The sequence below is a fragment of the Panthera uncia genome, chromosome X (assembly GCF_023721935.1).
Source record: "Panthera uncia isolate 11264 chromosome X, Puncia_PCG_1.0, whole genome shotgun sequence".
Classification (NCBI taxonomy): Eukaryota; Metazoa; Chordata; class Mammalia; order Carnivora; family Felidae; genus Panthera; species Panthera uncia.
Genome location: NC_064817.1, coordinates 77654040 through 77664535, shown reverse-complemented (window position 1 = coordinate 77664535; position 10496 = coordinate 77654040). Strand labels below are relative to the sequence as shown.

General features: G+C 39.7%; 1 protein-coding gene across 2 annotated transcripts in view; it reads left to right on the top strand.

Moving 5' to 3' along the window:
• The first annotated feature begins 56 nt into the window (after positions 1-56).
• Positions 57-10496, top strand: part of SYTL4 (synaptotagmin like 4) — a 215177-nt gene continuing 204737 nt past the window's right edge. Inside the window, exons 1-2 of one of the 2 annotated variants that reach the window (XM_049644040.1) lie at positions 57-493; positions 2803-2990. The gene's annotated coding sequence lies outside the window, so the exon portion shown is untranslated. The remainder of the gene's footprint in view (positions 494-2802; positions 2991-10496) is intronic. The other variant, XM_049644042.1, reaches the window with a different exon arrangement.

The following is a 10496-nucleotide window of genomic DNA, read 5'->3' as shown; positions in this document are numbered from 1 at the left end:
GGCCCGTAAGCCGGAAGCAACTGGCCTGGGCGTACGCATGGCCCCTCCCCTGGCGTCATTCCGTAAGCAGCAGCGTTCAGTCCACAAAAACATTTACCACTCCGGGCTGGGCTGCTTCCTGAGGATAACTCCGTTCCAACCTACGTTTGTGCCGGCCCAGACTAACTTGAAGGAAGGCTTTTAGTTTGTAGAAATCCTTATTATTCATTTATTCTTACACCGACACGAGGAATCATCGATCACAATAAAGATGGCGACAGCCGCTTTACCATGGTGACAGGGCAGTCATTTGCTAACAACCTTGGCACTTTCACTTTAGTTCCGCCTTGTTAGGGAAAGGAAGTGCTTGGTCCCGCTCCAGCAGCGTGCCTGTTATTTTGTAAATTTAGCTGGAGTGTTTGGTGGAATATGAGGAGAGTCGCGGCAGTTTAGGGAATGAGAGAATGAGGAGCGCTCAACTTCAAGGCGGCAACATAGCTGAGGAGATGGACAGGTAAAGGGAGAACAGATTCCTATCTGCTCTTGTGTAGTCCCCGGGCACCCTGTGCTTGGTGGTGGTGAGGGAGTGAGGTGGCCGAGGGCTTGGACAAGTGGGGTATAAGAAAAGATCGTTGACTGTTGGTACTCAACAAGCGGCTAAAGCATGATTTGAACTCGAGTCGCTTTGGCTCAGAGACTGAATGCTTAACTGCTGTAGCTATTTCCTCCCATTATAACTGAGGGAATATGAATGGCTCCAAATTTATTACCATTTTTGGAAAGGAACTTCGAGCATTTGACCTGGTAATGGTGAGCCAATGACTCACAACAATGAACCACCCAAGAAAATGTTGAGGCACCTGTAGCCAGGGGCTTGTTGTGCTGCCATCAATCATTTGTGGAGAAGGGATTGTTGGTTCTTTCACTTCATCAACCAGTCCTACTCAACTGGTTATAAAAGAGGTGTGTGCAAGGGATGTTTCATAAGCTTTTGCTTTTGTATATTTGGGTTCTATTTATAGCTGTGTGCTGGTGACCCCTGCTTCAGTGTTGTCCCTTTGAGTCTTTTTCCATTACTGCAACACTCCCGAAGCGACATACATCTTTAGCCAATAGATTATAGCAAAATGAAGACAGAAGGTAAAGTGTCTGATGCTGTCGTAGCTGTTATGACTGAACCTGAGTTAACACAAAAATATAGGTGCAGTATGAAGAGGTAGGGGGGAAAACTAGGAAAGATGCATTTGTACACAAATGGGACTATATATAGAATAAGTATTATTTATGGGCTTTGCACACAAGAGAAAGGGTTAATGGTGGAGAATCAAAGAATTTGGGAAACCACAGTCAAGATTTGTGGGCATTGGCAGAAAGTTTTGTCAAAAAATCTTGAGTTCTTATTTAGTCTTGTGGATGATCCTAAGAATCTTGGATAAGTATAAGTGAAGCAAGCAATGACATTCAAGACTGTGAGGGCACACAACAGACACATGAAAAGATGCTCGACGTCACTCCTCATCAGGGAAATACAAATCAAAACCACACTCAGATACCACCTCACGCCAGTCAGAGTGGCTAAAATGAACAAATCAGGAGACTATAGATGCTGGAGAGGATGTGGAGAAAGGGAACCCTCTTGCACTGTTGGTGGGAATGCAAACTGGTACAGCCGCTCTGGAAAGCAGTGTGGAGGTTCCTCAAAAAATTAAAAATAGATCTACCCTAGGACCCAGCAATAGCACTGCTAGGAATTTATCCAAGGGATACAGGAGTGCTGATGCATAGGGGCACTTGTACCCCAATGTTGATAGAAGCACTCTCAACAATAGCCAAATTATGGAAAGAGCCTAAACGTCCATCAACTGATGAATGGATAAAGAAATTGTGGTTTATATACACAATGGAATACTACGTGGCAATGAGAAAGAATGAAATATGGTCTTTTGTAGCAACGTGGATGGAACTGGAGAGTGTTATGCTAAGTGAAATAAGTCATACAGAGAAAGACAGATACCATATGTTTTCACTCTTATGTGGATCCTGAGATACTTAAGACCATGGGGGAGGAGAAGGAAAAAAAAAAGAGAGGGAAGGAGGCAAACCATAAGAGACTCTTAAAAACTGAGGGTTGATGAGAGGTGGGAGGGAGGGGAAAGTGGGTGATGGGCATTGAGGAGGGCACGTGTTGGGAGGAGCACTGGGTGTTGTATGGAAACCAATTTGATAATAAATTTCATATGAAAAAAAAAGAGAATGTGAGGGTACAGAGACTTGGCCATAGAAAGTCAAATTTCCAAGGCTGGGCTAAGTACTACTTCATGTTTGATGTGCATTTAAAGCTCCTCAAAGAGCCATGGAATAAAATCCCTCATTGGTCCTCCAGGGACTATCTGCAAAGGCAGGAACTCCTGAGTATACATCATTGCATGAAAAAGATTTCAGATAGCACTGTAGCATTACCTATGTTAGGAGAAATTTTCAATAAGCAGCACATGTAATAGTTAAGGAAACTTGGGGCTCTCAGAGAGCACCTAAATGCTGACACAGATCTTGCTCAGTATTTGTTTGTAGGTTCCATTTGGCTTGCTTTCCAGAAACATCATTCTAAGTTTTGCACTACTGCATTATCACACTGGTTCTGCAGCAATATTTTTACTTTCTATGAGTATTTGAGGGTTCATCTCTGAAGCTACAATGTAGAGAATTGTGCAGTCCATCAAAGCTGATCATGTGGTCTTTAGATTTTAGCGTTTTCATTTTTATTATCTAATTACTTTTCTCAATTGATGCTTAATGACTACATTTCCTCTATTTGTTTCCTAGAATCCAGAAGATTCAAGATTGTTCACCTGTTTAAGGGCTGCCTTCTGAGGTACATTGCTTGGTAGCAGGCCAGGGAGTTAGGTGGTCAACTGAATTGGAGAAAGATTTTCCTTGTTGTTGACAATGGCATGGTGACCTCTTGCTGCTGAATGAGGACTGCTTCCAAACCAAGCATTGGGGAAAGCTGGGTAAGAGGAGGAAGTCTCTTGAGTTTTTTCTCTAGAATCCAATCAGTCTTGTCTAAAACTTATGTCTTTGGGGGACTTGTTCTGTTTCAGAACCAGAATTCTGGGAGACTGTTGCATTGACACATGGAACCCAGGGTTTAGCAAAACAAAGGTGGATATCACTGTACCACACTTAAACTCCAACAGTGTGCTTCTGGGTGAGCATGGCTAGATAGAACATGTGGATAATGCTATCAGGTTGGGGGAAACAGGGTGATAGTGATTAGAAAGAGCTAATATTTGTGAAGGGCTGTGTAGGTTACAGAGCTTTTCTACATAGATCATACTTGAGTCTCACAAAACCGGGGAGATTGTTTAAAAGTGTGCTCTATGTATTTGTTGTTGTGGCAAAGTATATGTAACAAAATTTACCATTTTAACCATTTTTAAGTGTACAATTCAGTGGCATTAAGTATATTCACATTGTCCAACCATCATCATTATTCATCTCTAGAACCTCTTTATTTTCCAAAATAGAAACTCCATACCATTAAACATTAATCCCCCATTCTTGCCTCCCATCAGCCCCTGGAAGCCATCATGCTACTCTCTGTGTCTATAAATTTGACTACTTTAGGTACCTCATGTAAGTGGAATCTTAACACTATTTTTCCTTTTGTGACGGGCTTATTTCACTTAGCGTAGTGTCTTCAAGGTTCATCCGTGTTGTAGTGTGTGCCAGAATTTCCTTCCCTTTTAAGACTGAATAATACTCTGTTGTCTGTACATACCAAAATTTGTTTATCCATTCATCCTTTTATGGACACTTGGGTCGCTTCCATCTTTTGGCTATTGTGGATAATGTTGCTATGAACATGGGAGTACAAATACGTATTGTGTTTGAGTTCCTGCTTTAAATTCTTTTGGGTGTATATCCAGAGGTGTAATTGCTAGATCATGTGGTAATTCTATGTTTAATTTTTTGAGGAACTACCATACAATTTGCCACAGAGGCTTCACCATTTTACATTCCCATCAACAATGCATAGGGGTTCCCATTTCATCCTCACCAATATTTTTTATTATTTCTTTTTTGAGTAAAAGCCACCCTAATAGTTGTGAATGTATTCCATTGTGGTTTTGATTTGCATTTCACTACTATATTGGAAAACCTACTGTTCTCCTCTCCTGAGTGTCTCCTTTATTTTCACTCAGAATACTTTACTTTTCACATTTCTGGTTGCCAAATGTGTGGGAATTTTTCCCCACAGCAAGCAATTCTCTGTAACACTAGCTGGGTGTCCCATAGTTTAACTCAATTCTGACACCTGGAGATAGTGTCAGATTCCCACAGGTTAAGGGCTAATCCCACAAGACTGCCCCCACCCCATTTCAGATGGCAGTTGCAAGTTTAAGTTGTCACCTGTGCTTCTGACTGACTGGCTATAAAGTTGGGTTCAGTTACTTTGCTAGAGCAGCTCACAGACCTCAGGAAAATAGTTGCTAATATTTACTAGTTTATTAAAGGATATGATAGGGGCGCCTGGGTGGTTCAGTCAGTTAAGCGTCTGACTTTGGCTCAGGCCATGATCTCACAGCCTGTGGGTTTGAGCCTCGTGTTGGGCTTCTGTGCTGACAGCTCAGAGCCTGGAGCCTGCTTTGGATTCTGTGTCTCCCTCTCTCTCTGCCTTTCCCCTGCTCACACTCTTTCTCTCCTTCAAAAATAAATAAACATTAAAAAATAAAAAAAAGTAAAGGATATGATAAAGGATACAGATGAACAGCCAGGTGAAGAGATTCATAGGGTGAAGTCTGGGAAGGTCCTGAGTGCAGGAGCTTCTGTCCTTGTGGAGTTGGGATGTGTGACCCTGTTGGTATATGGATGTGTTCACCTACCTGGAAGCTCTATGAACTCCCTACCTACTTTTGGGATTTTTATGGAGGCTTCATCACTTAGGCAAGATCGATCACTAATTCCATTTCCAGCCTCACTTCCCTCTCTGGGGGATATGGGTGGAGGGGCTGACAATTCCAACATCTAATTACGGCTTGGTTATTTGGTGACCAGCCCCCATCCAGAAGCCCACCCAGAGTTGCTTCATTATGGCAAAAGATGCCCCTAATACAGTTATCACTTAGGAATTTACAAGGGACATAGGAGCCCTGTATCAGGGATGGCGTCAAAGACCAAATATTAGAATAAGAGACACTCCTTGTGCTTTTATCACTTCGAAATTATAAGGGTTTTAGGAATTCTAAATGGAGAATCAGGTGCAGAGACCTGTATGTGTATTTTCTATTATCTCATACCTAGTGATGAGTAAGGTTGAACATCTTTTCATATGCTATTGGCCACTTATATATCTTTTCTGGAAAAATGTATATTTGGGTCCTTTTCTTATTTTTTTAATTTAAAGTTTAGTTAGAATATAGTGCAATATTGGTTTCAGGAGGAGACTTAAGTGATTCGTCACATACAACACCCAGTGCTCATCAAAACAAGTGCCCTTTTTAATACCCATCACCCATCTAGCCCATTCCTCACCCACCTCCTTCCATCAACCCTCAGTTTGTTCTCTATCATTAGGAGTCTTTTGTGGTTTGTTTCCCTCTCTCATCTTTCCCTCTCCCTTCCCATATGTTCATCTGTTTTGTTTCTTAAATTCCACATATGAGTGAAATCATACAGTATTTGTCTTTCTTTGACTTACTTAGCATAGTACATTCTAGCTCCATTCACATCATTGCAAATTGCAAGGTTTATTCTATTTTGATGGCTGAGTAATATTCCATTGTATATATATACCACATCTTCTTTATCCATTTATCAGTCAGTGGACATTTGGGCTCTCTTCATATTTTGGTTATTGTTGATAATGCTGCTATAAACCTTGGGGTGCATGTACACCCTCAAATTAGTATTTTTGTATCCTTTGGGTAAATACCTAATAGTGCAATTGCTGGATTGTAGGGTAATTCTATTTTTAGGTTTTTGAGGAACCTCCATATGTTCTCCAGAGTGGCTGTACTAGTTTGCATTCCTACCAACAGTGCAAGACAGTTCCCCTTTCTCTGCATCCTTGCCAACACCTGTTGTTTACTGTGTTGTTAATTTTAGCCATTCTGACAGGTGTGAGGTGGTAGCTCATTGTGGTTTTGATTTGTATTTCCCTGATGATGAATGATATTGAGCATATTTCATGTGTTGGTTAGCCATCTGGATGTCTTCTTTGGAAAATGTCTTATTCATGTCTTCTGCCCATTTCTCTTTTCTTTTTATTTATTTTGAGAGAGAGGGAGAGAGAGACTGCGGGTTGGGGGGGGGACAAAGAGAGGAAGACAGAGAATCCCAAGCACAGTCCATGTGGTCAGCATGGAGCCTGATATGGGGCTTGTTCTCATGACTATGAGATCATAACCTGAGTGGAAATCAAGAGTCAGACACATAACCGACTGAGTCACCCTGGAGCCCCTGCCTATTTCTGAACTGAATTATTTGCTTTTTGGGTGTTTTGATAAGTTTTTTTATAGATTTTGGATGCTAACCATTTTTTAGTTATGTCATTCACAAATATCTTCTCTCATTCTGTAGATTGCCTTTTAGTTTCATTGATTGTTTTCTTAGCTGTGCAGAAGCTATTTATCTTGATGAAGTCCTAATAGTGCATATTTGCTTTTGTTTACCTTGTCGCTGGTGATGTGTCTAGTAGGAAGTTGCTGTAGCCAAGGTCAAACAGGTTGCTGCCTTTGTTCTCCTCTGGGATTTTGATGGTTTTCTATCTCACATTTAGGTCTTTTCATCCATTTTGAATTAATTTTTGCATATGGTATAAGAAAATGGTCCAGTTTCAGTCTTCTGCATGTTGCTGTCCAGTTTTCCCAAAACCATTTGTTGAAGAGAGTGTCTTTTTTCCTTTGGATAGTCTTTCCTCTTTTGTTGAAGGTGAATTGGCCATATAGTTGTAGGTCCATTTCTGGATTTTCTGTTCTGTTCCATTGATCTATGTGTCTGTTTTTGTGCCAGTACTATATTGTCTTCATGACTAAAGCTTTGTACTAGAGCTTGAAATCTGGAATCATGATGCCTCCAGGTTAGTTTTTCTTTTTCAGAATTGCTTTGGCTATTTGGGGTAATTTATGGTTCTATACAAATTTTAGGATTGTTTGTTCTAGCTCTGTGAGAAATGCTGGTGGTGTTTTGATTGGGATTGCATTAAGTGTGTAGATTGCTTTGGGTAGTGTTGACATTTTAACAATTTGTTTTTCCAATCCATGAGCATGGAATACTTTTCCATTTCTTAGTGTCCTCTTCAATTTCTTGCATAAGTCTTCTATAGTTTAGATAGTTTAGATCTTTTACCTCTTGGTTAGGTTTATTCCTAGGTATCTAATTGTTTTTGGTGCAATTGCGAATGGGGTTGATTCCTTGATTTCATTTTCTGCTGCTTCATTATTGGTGTATAGCAATGCAACAGATTTCTGCATGTTGATTTTATATCCTGTGACTGCTGAATTCATGTATTACTTCTAGAAGTGTTTTGGTGGAGTCTTGAATTTTCTACATAGAGGATTCTATCATCTGAAAATAGTGAAAGTTTGAATTCTTCAATTTGGATGCCTTTTATTTCTTTTTGTTGTCTGATTGCTGAGGTTAAAACTTTCAATACTGTGTTAAATAGTAATGGTGAGAGTGGACATCCTTGTCTTGTTCCTAACCATAGGGAAAAGGCACTCGGTTTTCCCCATTGAGGACAATGTGAGCTGTGTGTCTTTTGTATATGGCCTTTATGATGTTGAGGTATATTCCATCTATCCCTACTTTGTTGAAGGTTTTAATCAAGAATGGATGATGTATTTTGTCAAATGTTTTTTCTGCATATATTGACAGGATCGTATGCTTCTTATCCTTTCTTTTATTAATGTGGTATATCACATTGATTGATTTGCAGATATTGAACCAACCCTGTATACAGCCCAAGAATACACCCCATTTGATCATGGTAAATTCTTTTAATGTTCTGTTGAATTTGATTTGCTAATATTTTATTGAAAATTTTTACATCTGTGTTCATCAGGGATATTGGCCTGTAACTTACCTTTTTAGTGGGGTCTCTGGTTTTGGAGTCAAGGTAATGCTGGCTTTGTAGAATGAGTTTGGAAGTTTTCCTTTCATTTCTATCTTTTGAAACAGTTTGAGAAAAATAGGTATTAACTCTTCATTTAAGTGTCTGGTAGAATTCCCCAGGGAAACCATCAGGCCTAGGACTTTTGTTTGTTGGGAGGTTTTTGATTACTGTTTCAATTTCTTTCCTGGTTATGGGTCTGTTCAGATTTTCTATTTCTTCCTGTTTCAGTTTTGGTAGTTTGTAAGTTTCTAGGAATATTTCCATTTCTTCTGGATTACCCAGTTTGTTGGCATATAATTTTTCATAGTTTTCTCTAGTAATTGTTTCTATTTCTGTGGTGTTGGTTATCATCTCTCCTCTTTCATTCGTGATTTTATCTCTTTAGGTCCTTTTTTCTTTTTGAGAAGTCTGACTAGGGGTTTATCAATTTTGTTCTTTCAAAAAACTGGCTCATAGTATCATTGATAGGTTCTACTGTTGTTTTGGATTCCGTGTCATTTATGTCTGCTCTGTTCTTTAATATTTCTCTTCTGCTGGCTTTAGGCTTTATTTGTTACTTGTATAGCTCCTTTAGGTATAAGGCTAGCTAGGTTGTATATTTGAGACCTGTCTTGCTTCCTGAGATGGGCCTGTATTGTAATATAATTCCCTCTTGGACTGCCTTGGCTGCATCCCAAAGGTTTAGGACTATGGTGTTTTCATTTGCTTCCATGTATTTAATTTCTTCTTTAATTTCATGGTTAACAAGTTCATTCTTCTTTTAATGTTTATTTTTGAGAAAGAGAGTGCAAGCGAGCACAGGCAGGAGAGGGGCTAAGAGGGAGGGAGACAGAGGATCTGAAGCAGGCTCTGTGCTGACAGCAGAGAGCCTGATGCAGGGCTTAAATTCAGGAACCATGAGATCATGACCTGAGCCGAAGTCAGACGCTTAACCCACTGAGCCACCCAGGCACCTCAACCTACTTATTCTTTAGTATGATGTCCTTTAACCTCCATGTATTTGAGGGCTTTCCAAATTTTTTCTTGTGGTTGACTTCAAGTTTCATAGCATTGTGGTCTGAAAATATGCATGATACGATCTCAGTCCTTTTGTATTTGTTGAGGGCTGATTTATAACCCAGTATGTGATTTATTTTGGAGAATGTTCCATGTGCACTTGAGAAGAATGTATATTCTGCTTTAGGATGAAATGTTCTGAATATATCTGTTAAGTCCATCTGGTCCAGTGTGTCATACAAAGCCATTGTTTCCTTGTTGATTTTCTGCTTAGCTGAGCTTTCCATTGCTGTAAGTAGGGTGCTGAAGTCCCTTACAATTATTGTATTATTATCAAAGAGTTTGTTTGTGTTTGTTATTAATTGATTTATATATTTTGGGTGCCAACTTGGGGGCATTAATATTTACAATTGTTAGATCTTCTTGATGGATAGACCCCTTAATTATGATATCATGCCCTTCTTCATCTCTTGTTACAGTCTTTGTTTTAAAATCTAGTTTGTTGGGGACACCTGGTTGGCTCCATTGGTTAGGTGTCCAACTTCACCTCAGGTCATGATCTTGTGGTTCGTGGGTTGGAGCCCTGTGTATGGCTTTATGCTGACAGCCCAGAGCCTGGAGCCTGCTTCAGATTCTTTGTCTCCTTCTCTCTCTTCACCTCCCCCGGTCATACTCTGTGTCTCTCTCAAAAATAAATAAACATTAAACATTTTTCTTTAAATCTAGTTTGTCTGATATAAGTATAGGTACTCCAGCTTTCTTTCAATGTCCATTAGCATGATAGATGGTTCTCCATCCCCTCACTTTCAATCTGCAGGTGTCTTTAGGTCTAAAATGAATGTCTTGTAGGCAGCATATAGATGGGTCTTGTTTTCTTATCCATTCTGATACCCTATGTCTTTTGTTGGAACATTTAGTCCATTTACATTCAGAGTGATTAATGAAAGATGTGAATTTAGTGCCATTGTTTTGCCTGTAGAGTTGGTGTTTCTGGTGATGTTCTCTGGTACTTTCTAGTCATTGTTGCTTTTGGTCTTTTTTTTTCCACTCAAAGAGTCCTCAAAATTTCTTACATGGCTGGTTTAGTGGTCACAAACTTAGTTTTTGTTTGTTTGGGAAACTCATTATTTCTCTTTCTATTCTGAATGATGGCCATTCTGGACAAAGATTTCTTGGCTGCATATTTTCCCCATTCAACATATTGAATATATCCTGCCATTCCTTTCTGGCCTGCTAGGTTTCTGTTGACAGATCTGCTGTGAACCTGATCTCTCTACCCTTGTAGGTTAAAGACTGTCTTTCCCTCGCTGCTTTCAGGATTCTTTCCTTGTCTATAGTTTGTGAATTTGACTATCATATGCCTTGGCAATGGTCAGCTTTTGTTGAAATTAATGGGAGTTTTCTG